The following is a 27,777-nucleotide window of genomic DNA, read 5'->3' as shown; positions in this document are numbered from 1 at the left end:
AGATTAGTTGGGGTAGGAGAAGGACGGGCGGGATGAAGAGGAACCAAACAAGTCTTATGACAGTCCTGTCCCCAGCGAAGGACTTCTCCGGTCTGCCAGTCAAGCACGGGTGCATGTCTCTGGAGCCAAGGTAGACCTAGTAAGAGGGCATGAGAGAGTCCAGGCAGAACATGAAAAGAGATGCTCTCAGAATGCAGCATTCCCACCTGCAGAGTTACGGATTCGGTGATGAGTTGGATGGGACGTGGTAAGAGGCCCCCATCCACAGCAGCGACAGATAATGGTATAGCCAGAGGTTTGGTGGGAATGCGGTATTTTTCTACCAGGGCCTGTGAAATAAGATTCCCGGCCGCTCCAGAGTCAAGTTGGGCTAGTTCGAAATAACGATTCTCCCCGCAGATAATTGAGACTGACAGCAGCAGAGATGGAGAGGATTTATTCTTGTCTAGGTCGACCTCTCTGAGCGAACCTAGACACAGGCGTTTCCCGACCTCTCCGGGCAGGTACGGATCCGGTGCTCCTTACTGCCACAGTAGAAGCAGCTCCCCTCGGCACGGCGTAAGTCCTGACGGGTTTTGACCATCTTGGTCTGGTCGACCTGCATAGGCTCAGGAGAGTGTACCTGGGGAGAAACGGAGGGAGTGACGGATTTCTGAAAAGTAGGAGCTAGACGTGGAAACCTCCTCTCACGGGTGACTTCTTTGGCACGCTCCTGGAACCGTAGGTCAATCCGGGTGGCAAGAGTTATTAGGTCATCGAGAGTGGTAGGAATGTCTCGACCGGCAAGTTCATCTTTAATACGGCCGGACAGACCCTCCCAGAAGACAGATACCAGAGCGTCGTTATCCCAGGCCAGCTCCAAGGCAAGGGTACGGAACCGTATGGCATATTGGCCCACGGTGAGACTTCCCTGACGGAGGCGTAGCAGAGATGATGCGGATGAGGTCTTCCGTCCAGGTTCGTCGAAGACTTTCCGGAAAGCCGTGAGAAAGGCAGGCAAGTCGGACACCAGGGGGTCTCCTCTCTCCCATAGAGGATTTAGCCAGGCCAGGGCCTCCCCGGTGAGATGGGACATGATGAAGGCAATTTTGGCCCGGTCGGAGTTAAACTGGTGGGACAGGAGTTCAAAGTGCAGGGTGCACTGATTTATAAAGCCCCGAGCCTGAGCGGAGTCGCCTCCGAAGCGAGGAGGTGCGGAAAGCCGGGGTCCGGGGTAGGATACCATAGTATTGGTGGGCAGCGGAGCTGCCGGATTGCGAGTCATGGCTCTGGCGGTGGTTGCTGGTGGGGCAGTCAGAGTGTCCAGGCGAGTATTGACATTCCGCAGGTGACCCAGGATGGACTCCTGTTGGGACCTCTGACGGGACAGTTCATGACACAGGTCCGAGAGTGAGGGAGCTTGGGTGCCACCGGGTTCCATGGCCCGAGCAAACTGTAACGGGTCTGGGAGGCGGAACCTCTGAGCTACTATACAAGGGGGCGGTCCTTGTAAGGGAGCGGGTGGCGACCAGGGAAGACGGGCAGGCAGTCACAGCAGGTGACCGGGACAGTCTCTGAGTGAACGGGCTGCAGGTCACGGCAAGTGACCGGGGCAGTCTCTGGATGAACGGGCAGGAGATCACGGCAAGTGACCGGGGCAGTCTCTGGATGAACGGGCAGGAGGTCACGGCAAGTGACCGGGGCAGTCTCTGGATGAACGGGCAGGAGGTCACGGCAAGTGACCGGGGCAGTCTCTGGGTAAAGGGTAGGTACGACCTGTGATGGCAGAGCCTCCAGGTAGGCTAGCAGGCAGATGGTTGATGTGTGCTCCCAGGTGAGCAAGCGAGAGTCTCTGGAATGGCAGGTGGTCACAGCACGTGACGGCGGAGCCTCCAGGTAGGCTAGCAGGCAGGTAACAGGTGTGCGCTCCCAGGTGAGCGGGCAGGAGTCTCTGGAATGGCAGGTGGTCACAGCACGTGACGGCGGAGCCTCCAGGTAGGCTAGCAGGCAGGTAACAGGTGTGCGCTCCCAGGTGAGCGGGCAAGCTGGTCCATAGACAGACTGACAGGAGTTGGAGGGCAGACCGTCGGACCTCAGGCTAGCAGGCAGGTAGCAGAGGAGCGCTCCCAGGTGAGCGGGCAAGCTGGTCCTTAGACAGACTGACAGGAGTCGGTAGGCAGACCGTCGGACCTCAGGCTAGCAGACAGGTAAGCAGAATATCAGGCAGGAATCAGACAGCAAACTGGCAGGAATCTGGCAGGTAACTGGCAACGGGACCTGAGGGCTGAAGCAGAGTAGTGAACAGTGCAACAACATTGCTCGGGCACCTCCATTTTGGAGGAGGTGCCTTATATATGGTGAAGTCCTCCGGCCATTGGCCGGGGACTCCTTAGGACGGCGCGCGCGGCCCCATTAAGAGGGAGGGAGCGCGCGCGCGCCCTAAGCACAGTGGCCGGGAAGGAGCGCGCGCTGCCAGCAGAGCGGGAGGAGGAAGAGGGGTGAGGGGAACAGCGTCCCTGCCTAGCAGAGGGCAGGGACGCCGGCGCTACAGGGGGTACTGTAGCATACCTGGCGGCGTTCTTGCATGGTGTTCCATCTCTCATCATGCAAGATCGCAAACTTCATCTCCCGCCCAGCTTCCTGGTCTGGCTTCTTTCCTTGTGCTCTGCTCTGCTCCACTTTGGCTGCATAGGGCGACGCCCGCTGAACTTCCTGTTTCTTGTACCTGCTGCGGACACGCCCCTGTTGCACCTTCAGCCTATTGCTGTCCATCTTTGGGTATTTATACCACCTTCTTCCTCAAGATGGCGCCTGAGCATTGTTTCTGGTCAGTTGGCTTTTTGTCTCTGACATGCCAGGTCCTATCCTGTTTTCCTGCCTGTTTTCCAGTTCTGTGTCTGAACTGTGGTCTGTTCTTGTGAACACGCTTCTTGCCTGTTCTTTCGCCTTCTAGGGGCTGTATTCCTAGATCTGCCTGTCTGTGCCTTGCGGTATCTGTTCCCGTCTGAACAGAGTCCTGTTTGTGTCTCTGCCTTGCGGTATCTGTTCCCGTCTGAACAGAGTCCTGTTTGTGTCCCTGCCTTGTGGTATCTGTTCCCGTCTGAACAGAGTCCTGTTTGTGTTCCTGCCTTGCGGTATCTGTTCCCGTCTGAACAGAGTCCTGTTTGTGTTCCTGCCTTGCTGTCTCTGTTCCCGTTCCTCTGTTCCCTGTTGTCTGTGCCTCGTTTCTACTTTAACCTTGTCTCCCTTTTCCCACTCCTAAATTCCTTCTCGTTGTCTCTGTACCTCTGTTGTGAATTTAGTGTACGCTCGCTACTTCTATGTAAGTGACGCGCCCCCTGGGACATATTCTTTTTTGAGGGGAATACCCGGCACCGGATCAGATGGGGGGTTGTAGTCTCCGAGCGGCTGTGACCCGGTCCCGTGCCCAGGGCGTCAAGCTCAGTGTGATGTGGCAGTTCTACAGATGTTACTAAAGTTCTTTTGTGTCGACTACGCCACCCGTTGTGATGCGGTCACTGTGGCCGCCGCTGCAGCAGGGTCCGCTGAGGCTGATGGTGGGTGCGCAGCTTGGTGGGATAACCCCCAACGGGAGGGGTATAGCCTCAGAGGGGACAGGTGCAGAGGATGGGGGTTGTGGTGGTGTAGTGCAGACGGCAGTGAAGACAGAGTCGGGTTGTGCAGTTAAGGGTGTTTACTTACTGCAGATGTTGTACTGGTCACTCCAGCTGCTAGTGACCACCCGAGCCGTGCTGCGTCCACCAGGTCCTGGATCCAGCCAACCCCCAAACAAGTCCGGAGCGTGGCCCTGAGCTCTCTTTCTGTCCCGTTCTCTGGCCGTCCCCACCAGTAATCCACCTAGGTCCAGCTCCCTCGGGCCTTCTGTTGGGACACCCTTGGCCCTGGGTTCCCTGACCCTTCATGTGGTGTGCCTTCGGGGTGGATGTGATGGGTGACCGTGGCAAACGCTGCCTACGGTCTCCGGTCTCTGGCTGGGGAATGTTTTTACCCCCACCAGCTTGGGTTCCGGTACCCTGATGCCGACTCTTCACCCGGGGATTTTAGTTGGGATCTCAGAGTCCTTTTCTTCTGTGCCTCTGGGTCTCTCTCTTTTCTCCTCTCTCACTCTGGGTCTTTCTTCTCTCCTCTGCTCCTGACTTGTTCTCTGCAACTGACTGACCCTGATCTTTGATGGTGCCCACCTTATATACACCCTCTATGTGTGAGCTCAGGTGACCAGCACCCAATGAGCTCCTATCTTTACCCAGGCTGCTCCCCCTATCTGCCCCTACACTACTTGGGATGTACCACCCCCCTCCCACTCCAGCCAGGAACAGACTCGGTCGTACCTGCACATTTCTAAGTGGGAGTACCGTTGGTCTGTTCCTCGGAAATGGGATGTATGTAGTGCATGCAGCCTACCGAGCTCAGTTCCACTCTCCATCCTTGCCCGGGAGTGGAATATCACACCTCTGGGTTGAGGTGCAATACCCCTGTAGCAGCCGAATCCTCAGGGTGCTACATTCCCCCCTGGTAAATCACAGCACGTCCTCGGGCTGCAAGACATAAAACACCAAACATACATTTTTTTTTTTATAAACATAAACATATAAAACATCATATAAAACTTTTCATATAAACATTCTCGTAGTCGTTTCTTGTTTCAGGTTTCTCCTCCGGACACTGTGCAACGTGTGTCCGGGAAAAGTGCAACAGTTTCTCTAGAAAAATGGTTTTCTTATAAAACCGGTAGGGGGCGCTTTAGGACGCGCAACTATTTACAGGGGAAGTTGGCCGCTCTCAGTCCTCGGCCAGGTAGAGGGAAGGGAATGGCTGCTCACAGTCCTCAGCCTGTAGGATGAAGGGGTTAACGGGTAAACAGTTCACTGGTCCCAACGGGGACTATTTTAGCAGCAACGGTTCACTGTGCCCCGACGGGCAACTATATACAGTCTCTACCCCCGTCCTTAACGACGGCTCCCTCCTGCTTTTTCTTGGTGATATGGTGTTGCTTCAGACCCGTCCGGGTCCTCTTGCTCCTCCTCCTCGCACCGCAACTCCTCCTCCGTCAAGCAGTGTACGTGGAGGGCGTAAGGTCCTTTGGCACACTTGTGCCGGGTGAAAGTGACCTCGTCTCCTACGTAGAGGTCACGGCCTTTGTGACCTTCCGGCAGGTGGGACTCGACGTCTCTGCGGGTCACAAAAACGTCACCGCGGTTGTTACGGTCCCGAATAAAGCCCCACCCATGCTGCGGGTTGAACTTTATCACCGTCCCGATGGTGCGGGGACAGTGCGCTGCACGGGGGTTCCTCCTAGTCCGGCTCTTCTGCTCCGCGCTCCGGATTTGGGCCTGTTGTTCTCTGACCCGCCTCTCCTCCCGTTCTCTCGCAAACTCTGCTAGCTGCTGACGACAACACTCAGTACGCTCAGCGGCGACTGCCCGAGTTTCTCCGGTGAACCCCATCAAATCTTCTCCCGTGGGGTCCCACACGAATTGGGCTTCTTCTAAAGGAGGCGAGACCCGAGTCACGGGCTTCGGAGCCGGGATCAGGGGCTCACACAAGGGCCCTAGTCTTTGTTGCCGCTCCAGCTCACAAAACTCCTCGGGCCAGATAAAGGGCCGCCCGTCCGGCCATGTGAGCTGGCTGAAGAGGTCCTTTCCCAAACTCGGCACCCTTGGTTTTACGGGTGCGGGCGCGGTGGTGGTGGCGCCCGGGTTGCCCAGGCCTTGCGGCCAGGCCTGGGGCACCTGGAAGGTGAAGGGCACCGTTAGGACGGCGGCGCCCTGGGCTACCTGGCCTTGCGGCCAGGCCGGAGGCTCCGCGGAGGTAGGGGGCGCTGTTGGTGATGCGGGGCCCGGGAGTACCGGGCCTTGCGACCAGGCCGGAGGCTCTTCCTGCTTGGTCACGCTCCGGGTCGGTGCGTGTGACGTCACAGGGGTCGCGGCGGCGGCTTCTGGTTGGGGCCTAGTCATTAGCGGTGACATGGCGGTTACTGGCACGGACGGGGGACTTTCGGGCTCTGCGACGGGGAACCGGGGCAGGTGGGCGGTCTCTCGGTATGGGGTATAAGCGTCCCCTTTACCTGCCTTCATACGTTCGGCTCCCTTCTCAGCGCCGTCTCCGACCTTGGGTCCTCCCGCGTCATCCGTAGAGGCAGTTGGTGTCCTCTCCCAGGGGAGCATGCTCCGTGGACGGGTTCCAGCTTGCTGGGCCATCTCCCGGCTCCACTCCGCCAGTATCTCTCGCTGCACCCGGGCCATCCTCCTTGCGAGGCCCTCCAAGGCAGTTTGTGCACACTCCCGGTCTCGGGGGAGCTGCGCTAAGATCTCCGCTAGACCTAGCGGGGTTGTGGACTCTAGCAGGCTCCTGACCATCGGGTCGGTGCTGCTCTGCTCTTCTTCCGGCAGGCTCCTGGCCAGCGGGCCGGTGCTGCTCTGCCCTCCTTCCTCGGTCTCTAGCAGACTCCTCGCCAGCGGGCCGGTGCTGTTCTGCTTTCTCTCCATCTCCGGGTGAGCTCCTCCGCTACTCCTCGTTAGACCTCTTGCCTCCGGGTCCGCTCGCTCCATACTCCTCCAAGCGGCACCCATCTTTTCTCTTCTCTTTCGTCTCCTCCCACCTCGAGGGCGGTCCCGGGGCCACTCGGTGACTGTCAGCTCCAGGGGTAGTTCTTTCACGCTGACAGACACCTCCAACATCACAGTCTCTGTTGGTGGGGGCGGTTTCCACTTTAGGCGCCATTTTCTGTCCCGGCCCACGATGGGAGGTGGCCTCTTGCCCTCCTTTGGCACGCCCATAATGGCGTCCGCTGCTCTTCCAAGGCGGGAAATCTGCGGTTTTGGCGGGAAGCGTCGCCCAGTGGCGGGAAACTCTGCAGATGGCGGGAACAAGCTGGAAATGGCGGACAATCGGCGGGAAACGACTGGTGATGGAGTCCGATGGCGTGGACCCTCCGGAACCGGCGGGAGACTTCTTTCTGAGGTAAACTTGCACTTTTCTTCAGGCACGCAGTACCCGGGTGTTGCGGGCACGTAATCCTGCCGACTACGCCAAAGTTGACGCGCCCCCTGGGACATATTCTTTTTTGAGGGGAATACCCGGCACCGGATCAGATGGGGGGTTGTAGTCTCCGAGCGGCTGTGACCCGGTCCCGTGCCCAGGGCGTCAAGCTCAGTGTGATGTGGCAGTTCTACAGATGTTACTAAAGTTCTTTTGTGTCGACTACGCCACCCGTTGTGATGCGGTCACTGTGGCCGCCGCTGCAGCAGGGTCCGCTGAGGCTGATGGTGGGTGCGCAGCTTGGTGGGATAACCCCCAACGGGAGGGGTATAGCCTCAGAGGGGACAGGTGCAGAGGATGGGGGTTGTGGTGGTGTAGTGCAGACGGCAGTGAAGACAGAGTCGGGTTGTGCAGTTAAGGGTGTTTACTTACTGCAGATGTTGTACTGGTCACTCCAGCTGCTAGTGACCACCCGAGCCGTGCTGCGTCCACCAGGTCCTGGATCCAGCCAACCCCCAAACAAGTCCGGAGCGTGGCCCTGAGCTCTCTTTCTGTCCCGTTCTCTGGCCGTCCCCACCAGTAATCCACCTAGGTCCAGCTCCCTCGGGCCTTCTGTTGGGACACCCTGATGCCGACTCTTCACCCGGAGATTTTAGTTGGGATCTCAGAGTCCTTTTCTTCTGTGCCTCTGGGTCTCTCTCTTTTCTCCTCTCTCACTCTGGGTCTTTCTTCTCTCCTCTGCTCCTGACTTGTTCTCTGCAACTGACTGACCCTGATCTTTGATGGTGCCCACCTTATATACACCCTCTATGTGTGAGCTCAGGTGACCAGCACCCAATGAGCTCCTATCTTTACCCAGGCTGCTCCCCCTATCTGCCCCTACACTACTTGGGATGTACCACCCCCCTCCCACTCCAGCCAGGAACAGACTCGGTCGTACCTGCACATTTCTAAGTGGGAGTACCGTTGGTCTGTTCCTCGGAAATGGGATGTATGTAGTGCATGCAGCCTACCGAGCTCAGTTCCACTCTCCATCCTTGCCCGGGAGTGGAATATCACACCTCTGGGTTGAGGTGCAATACCCCTGTAGCAGCCGAATCCTCAGGGTGCTACATAAGTACTGTGCGTGCTTCTGGTTCTGCCTTTCCTTCTCCGTCTGTTCTTTGTGAACAGAGTCCTATCCCCTTGCCTTGTTTACCGCTCTGCGGTGTCCGCTCTGCTCCTGCTTAGCTTGCCGCTCTTGCGGTTTCTGCTCTGCTCCTGCCTTGTTTACCGCTCTGCGGTGTCCGCTCTGCTCTTGCTTAGCTTGCCGCTCTTGCGGTTTCTGCTCTGCTCCTGCCTTGTTTACCGCTCTGCGGTGTCCGCTCTGCTCCTGCTTAGCTTGCCGCTCTTGCGGTTTCTGCTCTGCTTCTGCCTTGTTTACCGCTCTGCGGTGTCCGCTCTGCTCCTGCTTAGCTTGCCGCTCTTGCGGTTTCTGCTCTGCTCCTGCCTTGTTTACCGCTCTGCGGTGTCCGCTCTGCTCCTGCTTAGCTTGCCGCTCTTGCGGTTTCTGTTCTGCTCCTGCCTTGTTTACCGCTCTGCGGTGTCTGCTCTGCTCCTGCTTAGCTTGCCGCTCTTACGGTTTTCACTCTGCTCTTGCCTTGCTTACTGCTTCTGCGGTTTCCGCCCTGCCCTGCTTCTGCCCGCTGCTCCGGCAGTCCTGTCCTGCCCTGCTTGTGCTCGCTGCTCCTGCAGCCCCGTCCTGCTCTGTTCTTGCCCACCGCTTCGGGCGTTCCCTCTCTGCTGTGGTTGTCTACCGCATCTGCGGTTCTGTGACCCAGTCTGTACTGGGTCTTAACCTCTCTGTGCTCCAGCCCGTCCTTTCGGCCAGTACCTCCCTGCCTGCATACTCGCCTGTATCCACCCATCTGCATACCTGCCGTGTTTGCTTACATCCACCAGTCTGTGCCAGCCTACCTGCCTGTTCCAGTAATCCCAGTGTGGGTCAACCCCCGTGTCCGGAGTTTGACCTGGAGTAGCACCTGGTCCCTCTGCCCGGTTTCTCCCTGGTGCACTGGCGTCGTATGCCGTCGTGCCACCTTGGTCGGATCGGCCAGATACTTAGTCACGCCCCTCCAGGCACTCTCCGGTCCATGGTCCAGTGGAACCACAACACCCGCACACGCCAGTCAGTCCGGGCGTGTGCATAACAGCATGCTCAGGCCATGGTTCCCGTTGAGCCCCACGGCCTTCGCTCTCTGAGACGTTTTCCAGCTAATACGTGCATTAAAAATAAATAAATAAATATTTTTTTTTTTTCTCTAGCTGAGTTCCAGGCTAATTTCGCACCCGTCCAGATGGAGCTTTCTGCACCCGTTCCTGCGGATCCGCCCCAGTACTATGGGGATCCAAAACAAAGTCGTGCATTTGTGGAGCAATGCATGCTGCACTTCAAGTTCTACCCTCTTTCTTTTCCTTCTGATTGGTCTAAAGTGGCATTTATAATTGACTACCTAGCGGGGGATGCCTTGAAGTGGGTCACCCCCCTATGGGAAGCTTGGGATCCTATCGTCCTTGACCTGCAGGCCTTCCTGGTGGCCTTCCTAATGGTCTTCGATGACCCCAACCCTGGAGTCCCTGCTGAAGCTGCACCTGCTCCCGCGGATCCACCACGGTACTACGGGGATCCAAAACAATGCCGTGCGTTTGTGTGGCAATGCTTGCTGCAGTTCCAGTTCTATGCTAATGCTTATTCTTCTGATCGGGTTAAGGTGGGATTTATAATGTCCAACCTAGCGGGTGATGCCTTGGAATGGATTAACCCCCTATGGGAAGCACAGGATCCTATCGTTCTTGACCTACAGGCCTTCCTGGTGGCCTTCCTTTTGGCTTTCGATGATCCTAACCCTGAAGCCCCTGCTGAAGCTTCACTTCCCTGTATCCCGGAGCAGCCCCGACGGGTAATGTGCATAGGTAGCGCACAAGTTCTCCTACCCGAAAAGACTGTTGCTTGCCCTGAATCCACTCAGGATGACTACACTCTCCGGAATACTGCTCCCAACCTCAAGAGGCAGTCCAGACGTGCTAGACGCAGAGGCAAGCCGTCACGCCAGGGTCTGTCCTCCCTGAGACCTCCTGACCCCAACCTTGAAGTCCCTACTGAAGCTTCATCTTCCTGTATCCCGGAGAATCCCCAGCGGGTGATGTGCGTGGGTGGTGCACCAGTTCTCCAGCCAGAAGAGACTGCTACCCATCCAGAGTCCACACAGGAGAGCTTCCTGCACCTGGCTTCAGATTCTACACCCACTTTAACCAGTGTGCATGTCCAAGGATGCTCCGAAGCTGTGTTTACCTCCGAGTCTGTACACCTCTACTACCTGGCGGAGGACCCCTTGTTGCCTCCTGAATCCTCCGGGATACCACTCGATGACAATTGGAGAGAGACTTCCCTACACCCGGTACCCGATACTTCGTCCGCTCAGTCCTGTGGGCCTGACAATGGGTGCCTCAAAGTGGTAGTTACTCCTGAGTCTCTACACCCCTCTGACCAGGCGGAGGACCTCCAGTTGTCTCCAGAACCCTTCGGGGTGCTACCTGGTAGCGAAAGGACAGAGACTCTCCTATTCTCTGTACCTGATACCTCGCCCGCTTCTTCCAGTGAGTCCGACCTAGTGTACTCCGAAGCAGAGGTTACCCCCGAGTCTCTACACCCCTCCGACCAGGCGGAGGACCTCCAGTCGTCTCCTGAACTCTTCGGGGTGCTACCTGATAGCGAATGGACAGAGACTCTCCTTTACTCGGTACCTGATACCTCGCCCGCTTCTTCCAGTGAGTCTGACCTTGTGTACTCCGAAGCAGAAGTTACCCTCGAGTCTCGGTATGCCTCCAACCTGGCGGAGGACCTCCAGTTGTTTCCTGAATCCTCCGGGGTACCACCACATAACAAAGAGGCAGTGTCTTCTCTACACCTTGTACCTGATACTTTGCCCATTTCATCCTGTGAGCTTGACAAGATGTACCCCGAAGCAGAGGCTACCCCCGAGTCTCTGCACCCCTCCAACCCGGCAGAGGACCTCCAGTTGTCTCCTGAACTTTTTGGGGTGCTGCCTAAAAATAAAAGTAGAGAGACTTTTTTGTGTGCTGTTTCTGGTACTTCACCCGTTTCATCTGTTGCTGAAGATGGCTGGATGGGAAGTCGCATCCTAGCCATCCAGATTATGAGATCAGTTTTGTCTCCTCCTGTGGACAATAGAAGTAATCTCCTTGAAGAGAGGGATTGGCCCCCAAATTCCCTGCGGAAGATCCTTGCAGGCCTGAAGAAGAGGGGGCGTAAGGGGGGGGGGGTGTAACGGGTCTGGGAGGCGGAACCTCTGAGCTACTATACAAGGGGGCGGTCCTTGTAAGGGAGCGGGTGGCGACCAGGGAAGACGGGCAGGCAGTCACAGCAGGTGACCGGGACAGTCTCTGAGTGAACGGGCTGGAGGTCACGGCAAGTGACCGGGGCAGTCTCTGGATGAACGGGCAGGAGATCACGGCAAGTGACCGGGGCAGTCTCTGGATGAACGGGCAGGAGGTCACGGCAAGTGACCGGGGCAGTCTCTGGATGAACGGGCAGGAGGTCACGGCAAGTGACCGGGGCAGTCTCTGGGTAAAGGGTAGGTACGACCTGTGATGGCAGAGCCTCCAGGTAGGCTAGCAGGCAGATGGTTGATGTGTGCTCCCAGGTGAGCAAGCGAGAGTCTCTGGAATGGCAGGTGGTCACAGCACGTGACGGCGGAGCCTCCAGGTAGGCTAGCAGGCAGGTAACAGGTGTGCGCTCCCAGGTGAGTGGGCAGGAGTCTCTGGAATGGCAGGTGGTCACAGCACGTGACGGCGGAGCCTCCAGGTAGGCTAGCAGGCAGGTAACAGGTGTGCGCTCCCAGGTGAGCGGGCAAGCTGGTCCATAGACAGACTGACAGGAGTTGGAGGGCAGACCGTCGGACCTCAGGCTAGCAGGCAGGTAGCAGAGGAGCGCTCCCAGGTGAGCGGGCAAGCTGGTCCTTAGACAGACTGACAGGAGTCGGTAGGCAGACCGTCGGACCTCAGGCTAGCAGACAGGTAAGCAGAATATCAGGCAGGAATCAGACAGCAAACTGGCAGGAATCTGGCAGGTAACTGGCAACGGGACCTGAGGGCTGAAGCAGAGTAGTGAACAGTGCAACAACATTGCTCGGGCACCTCCATTTTGGAGGAGGTGCCTTATATATGGTGAAGTCCTCCGGCCATTGGCCGGGGACTCCTTAGGACGGCGCGCGCGGCCCCATTAAGAGGGAGGGAGCGCGCGCGCGCCCTAAGCACAGTGGCCGGGAAGGAGCGCGCGCTGCCAGCAGAGCGGGAGGAGGACGCCGGGCTCGGAGCAGAGGGGTGAGGGGAACAGCGTCCCTGGCTAGCAGAGGGCAGGGACGCCGGCGCTACAGTACCCCCCCCTTTAGGCCCCCCCTTTTTTAGGCCAGAGAGAAATTTAGCTAGGATGAGAGGGGCATGGATGTTCTCCCGGGGCTCCCACGTTCTCTCTTCAGGACCAAACCCCTTCCAATCTACTAGAAAAAAGGTCTTCCCTCTTACCCTTTTGGTGGCCAGAATGTTCTCTACCTCAAATTCGTTTTCAGCGGAAACCGGAGCAGGAGGCGTACCTGTAGACTCGGAAAAAGAGTTAAGTACCACAGGTTTGAGGAGAGATACATGGAAGGAGTTAGGGATCCGCAAGTTGGCCGGGAGTTTCAATTTATAGGCCACCGGGTTGATCTGACTGATGACCTCCAGAGGACCGATGAACCGAGGCCCTAACTTATAGGAAGGAATCTTGAGCCGGACATACTTGGACGAGAGCCAGACTTTATCCCCTGGACGGAATTGAGGAGGATCCAGACGTTTTTTGTCAGCATGTCTTTTCATAAGCTCGGATGACAGAAGGAGTGCGGACCGGATACTCTCCCATATGGAGGAAAATTTGTTAACAAGAGATTCCGCAGCCGGATTGTCCACCGAGGTGGAGACATGAAATGGGATCCGAGGATGCTGACCGAAGACAACAAAAAACGGGGATTTGGAGGAAGATTCGCTCTCGTGATTGTTGTAAGAAAATTCGGCCCATGGCAGGAGATCCACCCAGTCTGAATGGTGGGCATTAACGAAGTGCCGGAGGTAACTGGTCAGGTTCTGATTGATCCGCTCCACTTGACCATTAGACTGTGGGTGGTAAGCGGAGGAGAAGTCCAGGGTGACGTCTAGCAGTTTACAAGTGGCTCTCCAGAAGCGTGAAGTGAACTGTACCCCACGATCCGACACGATGTGGAGGGGCAGGCCATGAAGACGGAAGATGTGGCGGATAAAGTCTTTAGCCAGCTCGGGTGCAGACGGGAGGCCTGGCAGGGGAACGAAATGAGCCATCTTGGAAAAGCGGTCAGCGACCACCCAAATGACCGTACAACCGGCAGAGACGGGAAGATCAGTTATAAAGTCCATTGCTATATGCTGCCAGGGGGCAGCAGGTACTGGGAGCGGAAGGAGGCGACCGGCTGGCAGATGTCTCGGAACCTTGTTGCGGGCGCAGGACACACAGGCAGAAACAAAGTCTATTACGTCCTTGTGCAGGGTAGGCCACCAGTAGTGCCGGGTAATAAGCTGGAGGGTCTTTTTCTGACCGGCGTGGCCAGCTAGTTTAGACGAGTGACCCCAGTGTAGGATCTTCTCCCGATCAGGTACTGATACGAACGTCTTACCAGGAGGGAGACGATTTAGACTCACGGGAGCCACCTGCATTACTCTGGCGGGATCGATGATGTGTTTCGGTTCCTCCTCGAGATCAGACACCAGAAAGGATCGGGACAAGGCGTCCGCCTTGATGTTTTTGTCAGCTGGGCGAAAATGAAGAATAAAATCAAAGCGAGCAAAAAACAAGGACCACCGAGCTTGGCGCGGGTTAAGTCTCTGGGCATGCTGGAGGTAAGCCAAGTTCTTGTGGTCAGTGTAAATTATTACCGGGTGAAGAGCCCCTTCGAGCAGGTAACGCCACTCCTCCAATGCCAGCTTGATGGCCAATAACTCTCGATCTCCTATGGAATAGTTGCGCTCAGAAGAGGAGAAGAGTTTGGAGAAGAAGCCACAAGTTACCATTCTCCCGGAAGATGATTTTTGGGTAAGTACCGCTCCGGCTCCAGAGGAGGAGGCGTCAACCTCCAGGAAGAACTGCTTGTTGCCATCTGGGCGATGCAGCACCGGGGCGGAAGAGAAGGCCTGTTTTAAGGAAAGAAAGGCCTCCTCTGCTTCGGGCGGCCACTCTCTGGGATTAGTGCCCTTACGGGTGAGCGCGGAAATTGGGGCAGTCCGGGAAGAGAAGTGCGGAATGAAGAGGCGGTAGTAGTTGGCGAAGCCCAGGAACCGCTGAATGGCCTTCAACCCCTCCGGTCGAGGCCATTTCTCGATGGCAGACAGTTTCTCTGGATCTATTCGAAGGCCGGTCTGAGAAATAATGTAGCCCAAAAACGGAAGCGAGGTCTGCTCAAAGAGGCACTTCTCATATTTAGCGAAGAGGTGATTCTGCCTGAGCAGGACCTGACGAACGTCTCTCCGGTGAGTCTGGAGATCCGGAGAGAAGACCAAGATGTCGTCCAGGTACACCACTACGCAGGAGTAGAGAAGGTCCCGGAAGATGTCATTGACCAACTCTTGAAAGACGGCAGGAGCGTTACAGAGACCAAAGGGCATTACCAGATATTCATAGTGGCCGTCCCGGGTGTTGAATGCAGTCTTCCATTCATCCCCTTGACGGATACGGACCAGGTTGTACGCCCCACGGAGGTCCAGTTTGGTGAAGATTCTAGCCCCCCTCAGACGATCAAATAATTCTTGAATGAGCGGAAGGGGGTACTTATTCTTCACCGTGATCTGGTTAAGGCCTCTATAGTCTATACAGGGACGGAGAGAGCCGTCCTTCTTTTTTACGAAAAAGAAGCCTGCTCCCGCCGGGGAGGTAGATTTCCGGATGAATCCCCTGGCCAAATTCTCCTCAATATATTCGGACATCGACCGGGTCTCAGCAGCGGACAATGGGTAAATACGCCCACGGGGAGGCGTAGTACCGGGTAACAGGTCGATAGGACAGTCGTATGGTCTATGAGGGGGTAATGTCTCTGCCTCCTTTTTATTAAAGACATCAGCAAATGACCAATAGGGAATCGGAAGTCCAGGTAGATTAGTTGGGGTAGGAGAAGGACGGGCGGGATGAAGAGGAACCAAACAAGTCTTATGACAGTCCTGTCCCCAGCGAAGGACTTCTCCGGTCTGCCAGTCAAGCACGGGTGCATGTCTCTGGAGCCAAGGTAGACCTAGTAAGAGGGCATGAGAGAGTCCAGGCAGAACATGAAAAGAGATGCTCTCAGAATGCAGCATTCCCACCTGCAGAGTTACGGATTCGGTGATGAGTTGGATGGGACGTGGTAAGAGGCCCCCATCCACAGCAGCGACAGATAATGGTATAGCCAGAGGTTTGGTGGGAATGCGGTATTTTTCTACCAGGGCCTGTGAAATAAGATTCCCGGCCGCTCCAGAGTCAAGTTGGGCTAGTTCGAAATAACGATTCTCCCCGCAGATAATTGAGACTGACAGCAGCAGAGATGGAGAGGATTTATTCTTGTCTAGGTCGACCTCTCTGAGCGAACCTAGACACAGGCGTTTCCCGACCTCTCCGGGCAGGTACGGATCCGGTGCTCCTTACTGCCACAGTAGAAGCAGCTCCCCTCGGCACGGCGTAAGTCCTGACGGGTTTTGACCATCTTGGTCTGGTCGACCTGCATAGGCTCAGGAGAGTGTACCTGGGGAGAAACGGAGGGAGTGACGGATTTCTGAAAAGTAGGAGCTAGACGTGGAAACCTCCTCTCACGGGTGACTTCTTTGGCACGCTCCTGGAACCGTAGGTCAATCCGGGTGGCAAGAGTTATTAGGTCATCGAGAGTGGTAGGAATGTCTCGACCGGCAAGTTCATCTTTAATACGGCCGGACAGACCCTCCCAGAAGACAGATACCAGAGCGTCGTTATCCCAGGCCAGCTCCAAGGCAAGGGTACGGAACCGTATGGCATATTGGCCCACGGTGAGACTTCCCTGACGGAGGCGTAGCAGAGATGATGCGGATGAGGTCTTCCGTCCAGGTTCGTCGAAGACTTTCCGGAAAGCCGTGAGAAAGGCAGGCAAGTCGGACACCAGGGGGTCTCCTCTCTCCCATAGAGGATTTAGCCAGGCCAGGGCCTCCCCGGTGAGATGGGACATGATGAAGGCAATTTTGGCCCGGTCGGAGTTAAACTGGTGGGACAGGAGTTCAAAGTGCAGGGTGCACTGATTTATAAAGCCCCGAGCCTGAGCGGAGTCGCCTCCGAAGCGAGGAGGTGCGGAAAGCCGGGGTCCGGGGTAGGATACCATAGTATTGGTGGGCAGCGGAGCTGCCGGATTGCGAGTCATGGCTCTGGCGGTGGTTGCTGGTGGGGCAGTCAGAGTGTCCAGGCGAGTATTGACATTCCGCAGGTGACCCAGGATGGACTCCTGTTGGGACCTCTGACGGGACAGTTCATGACACAGGTCCGAGAGTGAGGGAGCTTGGGTGCCACCGGGTTCCATGGCCCGAGCAAACTGTAACGGGTCTGGGAGGCGGAACCTCTGAGCTACTATACAAGGGGGCGGTCCTTGTAAGGGAGCGGGTGGCGACCAGGGAAGACGGGCAGGCAGTCACAGCAGGTGACCGGGACAGTCTCTGAGTGAACGGGCTGCAGGTCACGGCAAGTGACCGGGGCAGTCTCTGGATGAACGGGCAGGAGATCACGGCAAGTGACCGGGGCAGTCTCTGGATGAACGGGCAGGAGGTCACGGCAAGTGACCGGGGCAGTCTCTGGATGAACGGGCAGGAGGTCACGGCAAGTGACCGGGGCAGTCTCTGGGTAAAGGGTAGGTACGACCTGTGATGGCAGAGCCTCCAGGTAGGCTAGCAGGCAGATGGTTGATGTGTGCTCCCAGGTGAGCAAGCGAGAGTCTCTGGAATGGCAGGTGGTCACAGCACGTGACGGCGGAGCCTCCAGGTAGGCTAGCAGGCAGGTAACAGGTGTGCGCTCCCAGGTGAGCGGGCAGGAGTCTCTGGAATGGCAGGTGGTCACAGCACGTGACGGCGGAGCCTCCAGGTAGGCTAGCAGGCAGGTAACAGGTGTGCGCTCCCAGGTGAGCGGGCAAGCTGGTCCATAGACAGACTGACAGGAGTTGGAGGGCAGACCGTCGGACCTCAGGCTAGCAGGCAGGTAGCAGAGGAGCGCTCCCAGGTGAGCGGGCAAGCTGGTCCTTAGACAGACTGACAGGAGTCGGTAGGCAGACCGTCGGACCTCAGGCTAGCAGACAGGTAAGCAGAATATCAGGCAGGAATCAGACAGCAAACTGGCAGGAATCTGGCAGGTAACTGGCAACGGGACCTGAGGGCTGAAGCAGAGTAGTGAACAGTGCAACAACATTGCTCGGGCACCTCCATTTTGGAGGAGGTGCCTTATATATGGTGAAGTCCTCCGGCCATTGGCCGGGGACTCCTTAGGACGGCGCGCGCGGCCCCATTAAGAGGGAGGGAGCGCGCGCGCGCCCTAAGCACAGTGGCCGGGAAGGAGCGCGCGCTGCCAGCAGAGCGGGAGGAGGAAGAGGGGTGAGGGGAACAGCGTCCCTGCCTAGCAGAGGGCAGGGACGCCGGCGCTACAGGGGGTACTGTAGCATACCTGGCGGCGTTCTTGCATGGTGTTCCATCTCTCATCATGCAAGATCGCAAACTTCATCTCCCGCCCAGCTTCCTGGTCTGGCTTCTTTCCTTGTGCTCTGCTCTGCTCCACTTTGGCTGCATAGGGCGACGCCCGCTGAACTTCCTGTTTCTTGTACCTGCTGCGGACACGCCCCTGTTGCACCTTCAGCCTATTGCTGTCCATCTTTGGGTATTTATACCACCTTCTTCCTCAAGATGGCGCCTGAGCATTGTTTCTGGTCAGTTGGCTTTTTGTCTCTGACATGCCAGGTCCTATCCTGTTTTCCTGCCTGTTTTCCAGTTCTGTGTCTGAACTGTGGTCTGTTCTTGTGAACACGCTTCTTGCCTGTTCTTTCGCCTTCTAGGGGCTGTATTCCTAGATCTGCCTGTCTGTGCCTTGCGGTATCTGTTCCCGTCTGAACAGAGTCCTGTTTGTGTCTCTGCCTTGCGGTATCTGTTCCCGTCTGAACAGAGTCCTGTTTGTGTCCCTGCCTTGTGGTATCTGTTCCCGTCTGAACAGAGTCCTGTTTGTGTTCCTGCCTTGCGGTATCTGTTCCCGTCTGAACAGAGTCCTGTTTGTGTTCCTGCCTTGCTGTCTCTGTTCCCGTTCCTCTGTTCCCTGTTGTCTGTGCCTCGTTTCTACTTTAACCTTGTCTCCCTTTTCCCACTCCTAAATTCCTTCTCGTTGTCTCTGTACCTCTGTTGTGAATTTAGTGTACGCTCGCTACTTCTATGTAAGTACTGTGCGTGCTTCTGGTTCTGCCTTTCCTTCTCCGTCTGTTCTTTGTGAACAGAGTCCTATCCCCTTGCCTTGTTTACCGCTCTGCGGTGTCCGCTCTGCTCCTGCTTAGCTTGCCGCTCTTGCGGTTTCTGCTCTGCTCCTGCCTTGTTTACCGCTCTGCGGTGTCCGCTCTGCTCTTGCTTAGCTTGCCGCTCTTGCGGTTTCTGCTCTGCTCCTGCCTTGTTTACCGCTCTGCGGTGTCCGCTCTGCTCCTGCTTAGCTTGCCGCTCTTGCGGTTTCTGCTCTGCTTCTGCCTTGTTTACCGCTCTGCGGTGTCCGCTCTGCTCCTGCTTAGCTTGCCGCTCTTGCGGTTTCTGCTCTGCTCCTGCCTTGTTTACCGCTCTGCGGTGTCCGCTCTGCTCCTGCTTAGCTTGCCGCTCTTGCGGTTTCTGTTCTGCTCCTGCCTTGTTTACCGCTCTGCGGTGTCTGCTCTGCTCCTGCTTAGCTTGCCGCTCTTACGGTTTTCACTCTGCTCTTGCCTTGCTTACTGCTTCTGCGGTTTCCGCCCTGCCCTGCTTCTGCCCGCTGCTCCGGCAGTCCTGTCCTGCCCTGCTTGTGCTCGCTGCTCCTGCAGCCCCGTCCTGCTCTGTTCTTGCCCACCGCTTCGGGCGTTCCCTCTCTGCTGTGGTTGTCTACCGCATCTGCGGTTCTGTGACCCAGTCTGTACTGGGTCTTAACCTCTCTGTGCTCCAGCCCGTCCTTTCGGCCAGTACCTCCCTGCCTGCATACTCGCCTGTATCCACCCATCTGCATACCTGCCGTGTTTGCTTACATCCACCAGTCTGTGCCAGCCTACCTGCCTGTTCCAGTAATCCCAGTGTGGGTCAACCCCCGTGTCCGGAGTTTGACCTGGAGTAGCACCTGGTCCCTCTGCCCGGTTTCTCCCTGGTGCACTGGCGTCGTATGCCGTCGTGCCACCTTGGTCGGATCGGCCAGATACTTAGTCACGCCCCTCCAGGCACTCTCCGGTCCATGGTCCAGTGGAACCACAACACCCGCACACGCCAGTCAGTCCGGGCGTGTGCATAACAGCCTGTCTCATGTACTTTCGCCAATTTTTTTCTGGCTTGGCTAGAAAATGAGTTTATTACCTCTACTAATAATCCATTCTAAAAATGTATACATACTTATCTACATTATGTGGACGACGTGTTCATAGTCTGGATGGAGAAAAAAGAGGAATTTTTCGATTTCATAGAATTTAATACTTCGGATTTGTGTCATATGAGATTTACAGCCAAGTGGGGAGGAGAGTCCATAGATTTTCTAGACGTAAAAATTCATGTGGATGATGGTAAAATTCTGACAGAGTGTTTTAAAAAATCAACTGCCACCAGTTCCTTCCTGCGGTATGAATCAGCTCACTCTGGCCATACTAAGCGAGGGTTGCCGTACAGCCAATTCCTTAGGTTGAGGAAAATTAACAACAGTGATGAGGGTTTTAAAAAACAAGCAGAAATAATGAAAACTGATTTTTTGAATAGGGGGTACCCCAACAAATTATTAGAGCAGGCCCTCTGTAAGGCATCTGTCCCCCCTAAAAATCAAGATAAGGAAGGATAATTCGGATTGGTTTATTTTTTCATTTAAGCATACCAACCTTGATAATGTGATCCAGGCAGCAATAAGGAAGAACTGACATATGTTAGAGCACGATAGGGTCCTACAGGAAAGGGCAAAAAATAAACCCCTGTTCGCATATAAAAGATGCCACAATCTTTCTGATTTAGAATCATAGAATGGTAGAGTTGGAAGGGACCTCCTGGGTCATCTGGTCCAACCCCCTGCTCAAAGCAGGATTCACTAAATCATCTCAGACAGATGTCTGTTCAGCCTCTGTTTGAAGACGTCCATTGAAGGGGAACTCACCACCTCTCGTGGCTGCCTGTTCCACTCATTGATCACCCTAACTGTCAAAAAGTTTTTTCTAATATCTAATCTGTGTCTCCTCCCGTTCAGTTTCATCCCATTGCTTCTAGTCTTTCCTTGTGCAAATGAAAATAAAGATGATCCTTCAACAATGTGACAGCCCTTGAGATATTTGTAGACAGCTATTAAGTCTCCTCTCAGTCTTCTTTTTTGCAAGCTAAACATTCCCAAATCCTGTAACCATTCCTCATAGGACATGGTTTGCAGACCGGTCACCATTCTGGTCACTCTTCTCTGAACTTGCTCCAGTTTGTCAATTTCTTTTTTAAAATGTGGTGCCCAAAACTGGACACAGTATTCCAGATGAGGTCTGACCAAACAGGAGTAAAGTGCGATAATGACTTCACGTGATCTAGACTGTATGCTTCTGTTAATACATCCCAGAATTGTATTTGCCTTTTTTGCTGCTGCATCACACTGCTGACTCATGTGCATTCTATGATCTATTAGTATACCTAAGTCTTTTTCACATGTACTGTTGCTTAGCTGTATTCCTCCCATTCTATATATGTTTTTTTCATTTTCATTGCCCAGATGTAGTACTTTGCATTTTTCCCTGTTAAAAAACATTCTGTTAGTTGCTGCCCACTGCTCCAGTTTATTTAGGTCTTTTTGAATCCTCTCTCTCTCTTCTTTAGTGTTAGCTATCCCTCCTAGCTATGTGTCATCAGCAAATTTAATCAGTTTACCCTCAATTCCTTCATCTAAATCATTGATAAAGATGTTGAACAATACAGGTCCCAGGACAGAGCCCTGTGGTACCCCACTTGAGACATTCATCCAACTGCATGTGAAGCCATTGACGACCACTCAAGTCCGATCACTGAGCCAGTTATGAATCCACCTAACAGTTGCCTTGTCCATTCCATACTTGGTCATTTTTTCAATAAGGATGGTGTGAGATACTTTGTCAAATGCTTTGCTGAAGTCAAGATATACTATATCTACAGCATTTCCCTAATCCACCCAGTCAGTGATTCTGTCATAGAAGGAAATTAAGTTAGTCTGACATGACTTGTTAGTTACAAACCCATGCTGACTCTGGTTAATCACTTCATTCTTATCCAGGTACTTACATACATGTTGTTTAATAATTTGTTCAAAGATCTTTCCTGGTATAGAAGTCAGACTCACTGGCCCATAGTTCCCTGGGTCCACCTTCTTCCCCTTTTTGAAGATAGGAACAACATTTGCTCTTCTCCAGTCTTCTGGGACTTCTCCTGTTCTCCAAGATTTTTCAAAGATTATGGAGAGGGGTTCTAAAATTTCTTCTACGATCTCCTTCAGTACTCTGGACCTGGACACTTGAACTCATTTATGTTAGATAAATATTCCCTCACAATCTTTCTGTTTACAGATAACCTGGATTCTTCTGTTCCTTTAATAGGACAGTGAAGATCAGTTGATGTTACATTTTCCTTCTGAGAGAAAACTGATGCAAAATAGGAATTAAAAAGTTCGGCCTTCTCAACATCCTTTCTTACCATTTCACCATTTCCATTCTGTAAAAATCCTATAGCATCTTTGACTATTCTTTTACTTTTGACATACCCCCAAAATCCTTTTTTATTGCTTTGGACATCTCTTGCAAGCCTTAATTCATTGTCAGCTTTAGCTAACCTGATACGTGCCCTGCAGGTTCTGCAGACTGCATTATAATCTTCTTTAGATATGCCTCCCTCTTTCCATTTGATAAACATTTCTTTCTTTCTTTTTAGCATGTGTTTAAGTTCTGTGTTCATTCATCCTAGTTTCCTTAAATGCTTCCCATTCTTCCTACTTTTCGGGATTGTTAACGATTGTGCTTTGAGAATCTCATTTTTAAAAATCTCCCATCCTTCCTGGACATTTTTGTCCTTAAGGACATCCAGCCATTGTATCCCTCCTATTCTCTTTCTGAGTCACTTAAAATCTGCCTTTCTGAAATCTAACCTTGAAGTTTGAGTCTTCACATGTCTTCCTCCTCTAGTTATCCAAAATTCTATAATAGCATGATCGCTGCCTCCTAGGGTCCCAGCCACTTTTACCTCCTCAACCATTTCCTCCCTGTTTATAAGGATTAGATCCAAAGTAGCAGATCCCCTTGTTTTCTCCCCTACCTTTTAGAAGATAAAGTTGTCAGCAAGAGAGGATAAGAATTTGCCTGACCTGTTAGTTTTACTTGAGAGAACAAATGTCTGGATAGTTGAAATCTCCCATGACAACTACATCATATTTTTTGGAGAACTTGGTCATTTGATACATAAAGAGTTCATCCATATCTTCAGTTTGCCCAGGTGGCCTGTAGTAAATGCCTACAATGGTGTCCTTTCCGTTGTTCTCTCCTTGTATTCTTACCCAAACAGTTTCCACAGAACTCCCAGTCTCTGAAGCTTCAATCTCTGTGCAGATATACTCTTTTCTAACATACAATGCGACACCTCCTCCTCATTTATCAAGTCTGTTTCTTGCAAATAAGTTGTATCCTTTTAGCCTTGTATTCCAATCATGTGTATCGTCCCACCAAGTTTCAGTGATTCCAATGACATCATATTCCTTTTCCTGCGTTAGTAGTTCCAATTCTCCTTGTTTGTTGCCCATGCTTTGTGCATTTGAATAAAAACATTTTAGTTTGTGATTGGTTTCTCTTCCTCCCATATTTTTATTATTTAGATTTTTTTGTCTTTGTTCTTTCTTTCCACTTCCAATAGCAGAGATCTCAATAGTATTTGTCAGCTGTATATCTTTTTCTGGCCTTTTGCTTCCCTCCCCACATTGTTCTAGTTAAAAGCTGTCCTGATGAGTGTAGCAAGGCGACTTCCAAATACACGTTTTCCAGTCTTCGTAAGGTGCACCCCATCTCTAGCAAGTAGTCCATCATATAGGTAATTCATTCCGTGATCCAGAAATCCAAATCCTTGTTGACGGCACCATCGACGTAGCCAGTTGTTCACCTGTAGAATCTTATTCCACCTCATTGTTCCATGGCCATCCACTGGGAAGATGGATGAGAAGACCACCTGCGCTCCCAATTCTTTCACTTTCTTGCCTTGCTTTTACTTGTAAAAAATCGCTTATGTAAAATTCCTCATAAGAACTGGCTGGAGAGAGACATTCCTCGGGGTAATTACAAATGTGGACACTGTTCCCAATGCTCACTGCATCTCAGCGGTAAGTTTTTCCAATTGGGAAGCCTAAAGTGGCAAGTAAAGGATTTGATTACCTGTAAGACTAATTATGTAGTCTACGTGATTTTTTGTCCCTGCAGATTTTTCTACATAGGGAAAACCATCAGGCCCTTGTATGTGAGGTTTGGTGAGCATTATAGATCGATTCGTTCAGGAAAAGGCTCTCCCCGTTTAGTTCAGCACATGAAAGAAGCTCATGGTAGTGACCCTAATAAATTACGCTTTGCTGTTCTCCTAAAGGTTAGTCCGCCCAAAAACGGAGGTAATTACAATTTAGTTTTACTTTAAAAAGAAGCTAGGCTAATTCTGGACTCTAACGCACAAGGTCCGACAGGACTCAATGATCGCCTGGATTTATCTGTATTTATATGAGTTTTCATAAGTTCATTGCAACTGTGTATGCGTTGTATTGTGTTTTTAAACATTTTTTTATTTGTGTGTTGTTTCACTTAATCAACACTTGTGCAGGTGGGTTGGCCGTATTGCGTCATTTTCAGGTATTTAACCAGAAGGCTTCGGCTGCTCACCTGTAGTGGACCCGTTGAAGCACAGGACTAGCGCGAAACGGCTGTTGTCCTCTTACCCCCGCACCCCAGAACCTGCACCACCACTCTGCAAGTGTAATCCCGAATAAACAGGACTATTAGCAATAGAGATGAGCGTTGTTCTACTCGAACTGTTCGCCAATCTCAAATTCGAGCTGTTTTGGGCGGTGTTCGAGCCGGTCGGCGAACACGAACAATTTGAGAAAAATTCGGCTGTTCGAGGTTATGTTCGATAACTGTTCGTGCACCAAAATCATAACTGGATTTTTTCTCAGTAATGATGAAAATTAATGTTAATACGCAGTTTGAGTGTACAGCGGGGCGGGGGGAGGGGCAGGGGATGGATCTCTGCAGGAACAATGAAGATCTCCATTTTTTTTTCTCTTTCCCGCATTTGCAGTGGGGAGGTGCAATCTGTCAGCCTATCAGCAGCGCACACACGGAGCGAAGTGCTTTTTTTCACACAAGCAAGGGCATGTGTGATTGGCAGTGTATGTCACATGTCCTTGCCCTATAAGACCAAGCCATTTTCCCCGTCGCCACCATTTTCTCACTGCTGCAGCTGCGTGTTAGACGGCACCGCTGTTGCTGTGTGCGCTATACCTTGTTAATTTCAAGCCAATTTTCGCACAAATATACAGATAGCTTGGGAGTAGGGAATAGTTGTGATTGCAGTCCTTTTAAGGACTAGGTTACAGCATTTCCTACGACTTTTATCAGGCAGGTCTGTGCTCTTAAATAGATAGATTGTGGGAGTAAAGACTAATTGTAATTGGAGTCCTTTTCAGGACTAGGTTACATCAGTTCCTATCAGTTTTTGCCAGGCAGGTCTGTGCCAGTGCTGTGCAAGTTTTTTTCACAGCATTTGGCTGAATCTAGCAAAGCTAATCCTTTTTGGCCTATTGCAGAGTGTGTTAGTCAGTGGAGTAGCCTATCTGTGTTGCAAGATATACCACCTGTGTATAGAATACCAATTTTTTTACTGCACCTAGTGAAGTAAAATCTTTTGGGCATAGCATCATTCTATTAGTCCATCTATACTGACCTCCAGCAGGTTGCAAATTGAATATAATTTTTTTCTGCATCTAGCTCTGAAAAAATATTTGGGCTTCTAGCAGTGTGTGGGACTTGGTCTATTAGTCCATCTATACTGACCTCCATCAGGTTGCAAATTAAAAATAATTTTTTTCTGCATCTAGCTCTGAAAAAATATTTGGGCTTCTAGCAGTGTGTGGGACTTGGTCTATTAGTCCATCTATACTGACCTCCATCAGGTTGCAAATTAAAAATAATTTTTTTCTTCATTTATCTCTGAAAAAACATTTGGGCTTCTAGCAGCGTGTGGGACTTGTTCTATTAGTCCATCTATACTGACCTCCATCAGGTTGCAAATTAAAAATAATTTTTTTCTGCATCTAGCTCTGAAAAAATATTTGGGCTTCTAGCAGTGTGTGGGACTTGGTCTATTAGTCCATCTATACTGACCTCCATCAGGTTGCAAATTAAAAATAATTTTTTTCTGCATCTAGCTCTGAAAAAATATTTGGGCTTCTAGCAGTGTGTGGGACTTGGTCTATTAGTCCATCTATACTGACCTCCATCAGGTTGCAAATTAAAAATAATTTTTTTCTTCATTTAGCTCTGAAAAAATATTTGGGCTTCTAGCAGTGTGTGGGACTTGTTCTATTAGTCCTTCTATACTGACCTCCAGCAGGTTGCAAATTGAATATAATTTTTTTCTGCATCTAGCTCTGAAAAAATATTTGGGCTTCTAGCGGTGTGTGGGACTTGGTCTATTAGTCCATCTATACTGACCTCCATCAGGTTGCAAATTAAAAATAATTTTTTTCTGCATCTAGCTCTGAAAAAATATTTGGGCTTCTAGCGGTGTGTGGGACTTGGTCTATTAGTCCATCTATACTGACCTCCATCAGGTTGCAAATTAAAAATAATTTTTTTCTGCATCTAGCTCTGAAAAAATATTTGGGCTTCTAGCAGTGTGTGGGACTTGGTCTATTAGTCCATCTATACTGACCTCCATCAGGTTGCAAATTGAATAAAAAAATTTTCTGCATCTAGCTCTGAAAAAATATTTGGGCTTCTAGCGGTGTGTGGGACTTGGTCTATTAGTCCATCTATACTGACCTCCATCAGGTTGCAAATTAAAAATAATTTTTTTCTGCATCTAACCCAGCCAATAGTTTTGGCCTAATACCACAGTTTGGCCACTCAGCTCTGCTCGGTTACCATCCATTGTTTTTTTGTGCAAACAACTCCAGAGTTGTGAATTAGTTAACCACCAAAATGAGTGGAAAAAGGCCTGCTGCTGGTGGAAAGGGGAATAGGCGTGTTGGGAAGGGGAAAAAAGGTTGTGTCCGTGGGGTAGGTGCAGAAGAAAGACCATCTTCCAGCCAAACTAAAATGTCTACTTCTTTTAGCGGACAATGTGATAAGATCCCTTTCTTACGGCCACGCCAATCGCTACAAATTCCAGATGAGGCACAAAAACAGCAGGTGCTTCAACGGATATCAAGTGCTCCTTTAAGTGGGCTCTCCTCCACATCAACTTCAACATCACAAATACTCCAGTCCTCAAAGGTGTCACCCAAATCGCACTTGCTTCCTCACAGCTCCCAAATCTCCAGCTGCCCGTCTGAGTATGAGGTAGAACAGATGGTTGAGTCTGCAGAGCTGTTTACTCATACTATAGCCTGGGAATCAGAGGTCGACTCCAGCGCTTCTGTGAATCCAGACGAGGAAATGATCTGCACTGATGCCCAGAATCTTTATGAGTCGGATCCAGGACCAGACGCAGAAGGTTCTGACCATAATGTAGACCCTCATTCCCAAACTGTAACTCCTGTTGGTGGAGACAATGAGGAAGACGATGATAAGACTCAAATACCTGATTGGAGCGACAACTTTAGTTTTTTGTCAGGGCAGGAACAGGTTGGCTCTGAGGACGACGGGTGTGATAACGCACAGGGTGATGATGATGAGGTCGAAGATCCCACTTACTGTCAACCCACAGTCAGCCAAGAGATGAGGTCAGCAGAGGAGGTGGAGGAAGATGCTAGTGACGACGAGGTCAGGTTGCGCCTTCCTGGACAGAGACGTAGTACTGGAAGCACGTCAACAACTGCATCCTCAAACACAACTCTGCCTCTCACCACAAGTCGTGGTGGCTCTTCAGGTCGCATGGGTGCTAAGCCTTGCATAGCCTGGGCATTTTTTCAGATCGATAAAGATGACCCAACTCGTGTTATCTGTAACATTTGTCAGCAAAAGCTAAGTAGAGGCCAAAAAATACATAGTTTGAGTACTTCATGCATGAACCGGCACATGGACATGAAGCATAAGTTGCAGTGGGAAGCTCAGTGTGCTACAATGCGGTCTAGCCGGCCGGGCCAACCACCGTCTGCCATATCTTGTGCATCCGCGGCCTCTTCATCCTCTGTGACTGGGGGGACAGCAGTCACACCTGTTTTGGGGCGCAGACCTGCCACCTCTTTACCCGCAACAGCCAGCGTGATTGGCAGGTCATCATTTTCTTTGGAGGTGGTAACACCAGCTGGTCTTGAGCGCTGTCCGACATCGATAG

This window comes from Phyllobates terribilis, unplaced genomic scaffold (assembly GCF_046119375.1).
Source record: "Phyllobates terribilis strain yellow unplaced genomic scaffold, ASM4611937v1 Scaffold_5__5_contigs__length_657084704, whole genome shotgun sequence".
NCBI lineage: Eukaryota > Metazoa > Chordata > Amphibia > Anura > Dendrobatidae > Phyllobates > Phyllobates terribilis.
This window is presented reverse-complemented; position numbering follows the sequence as displayed.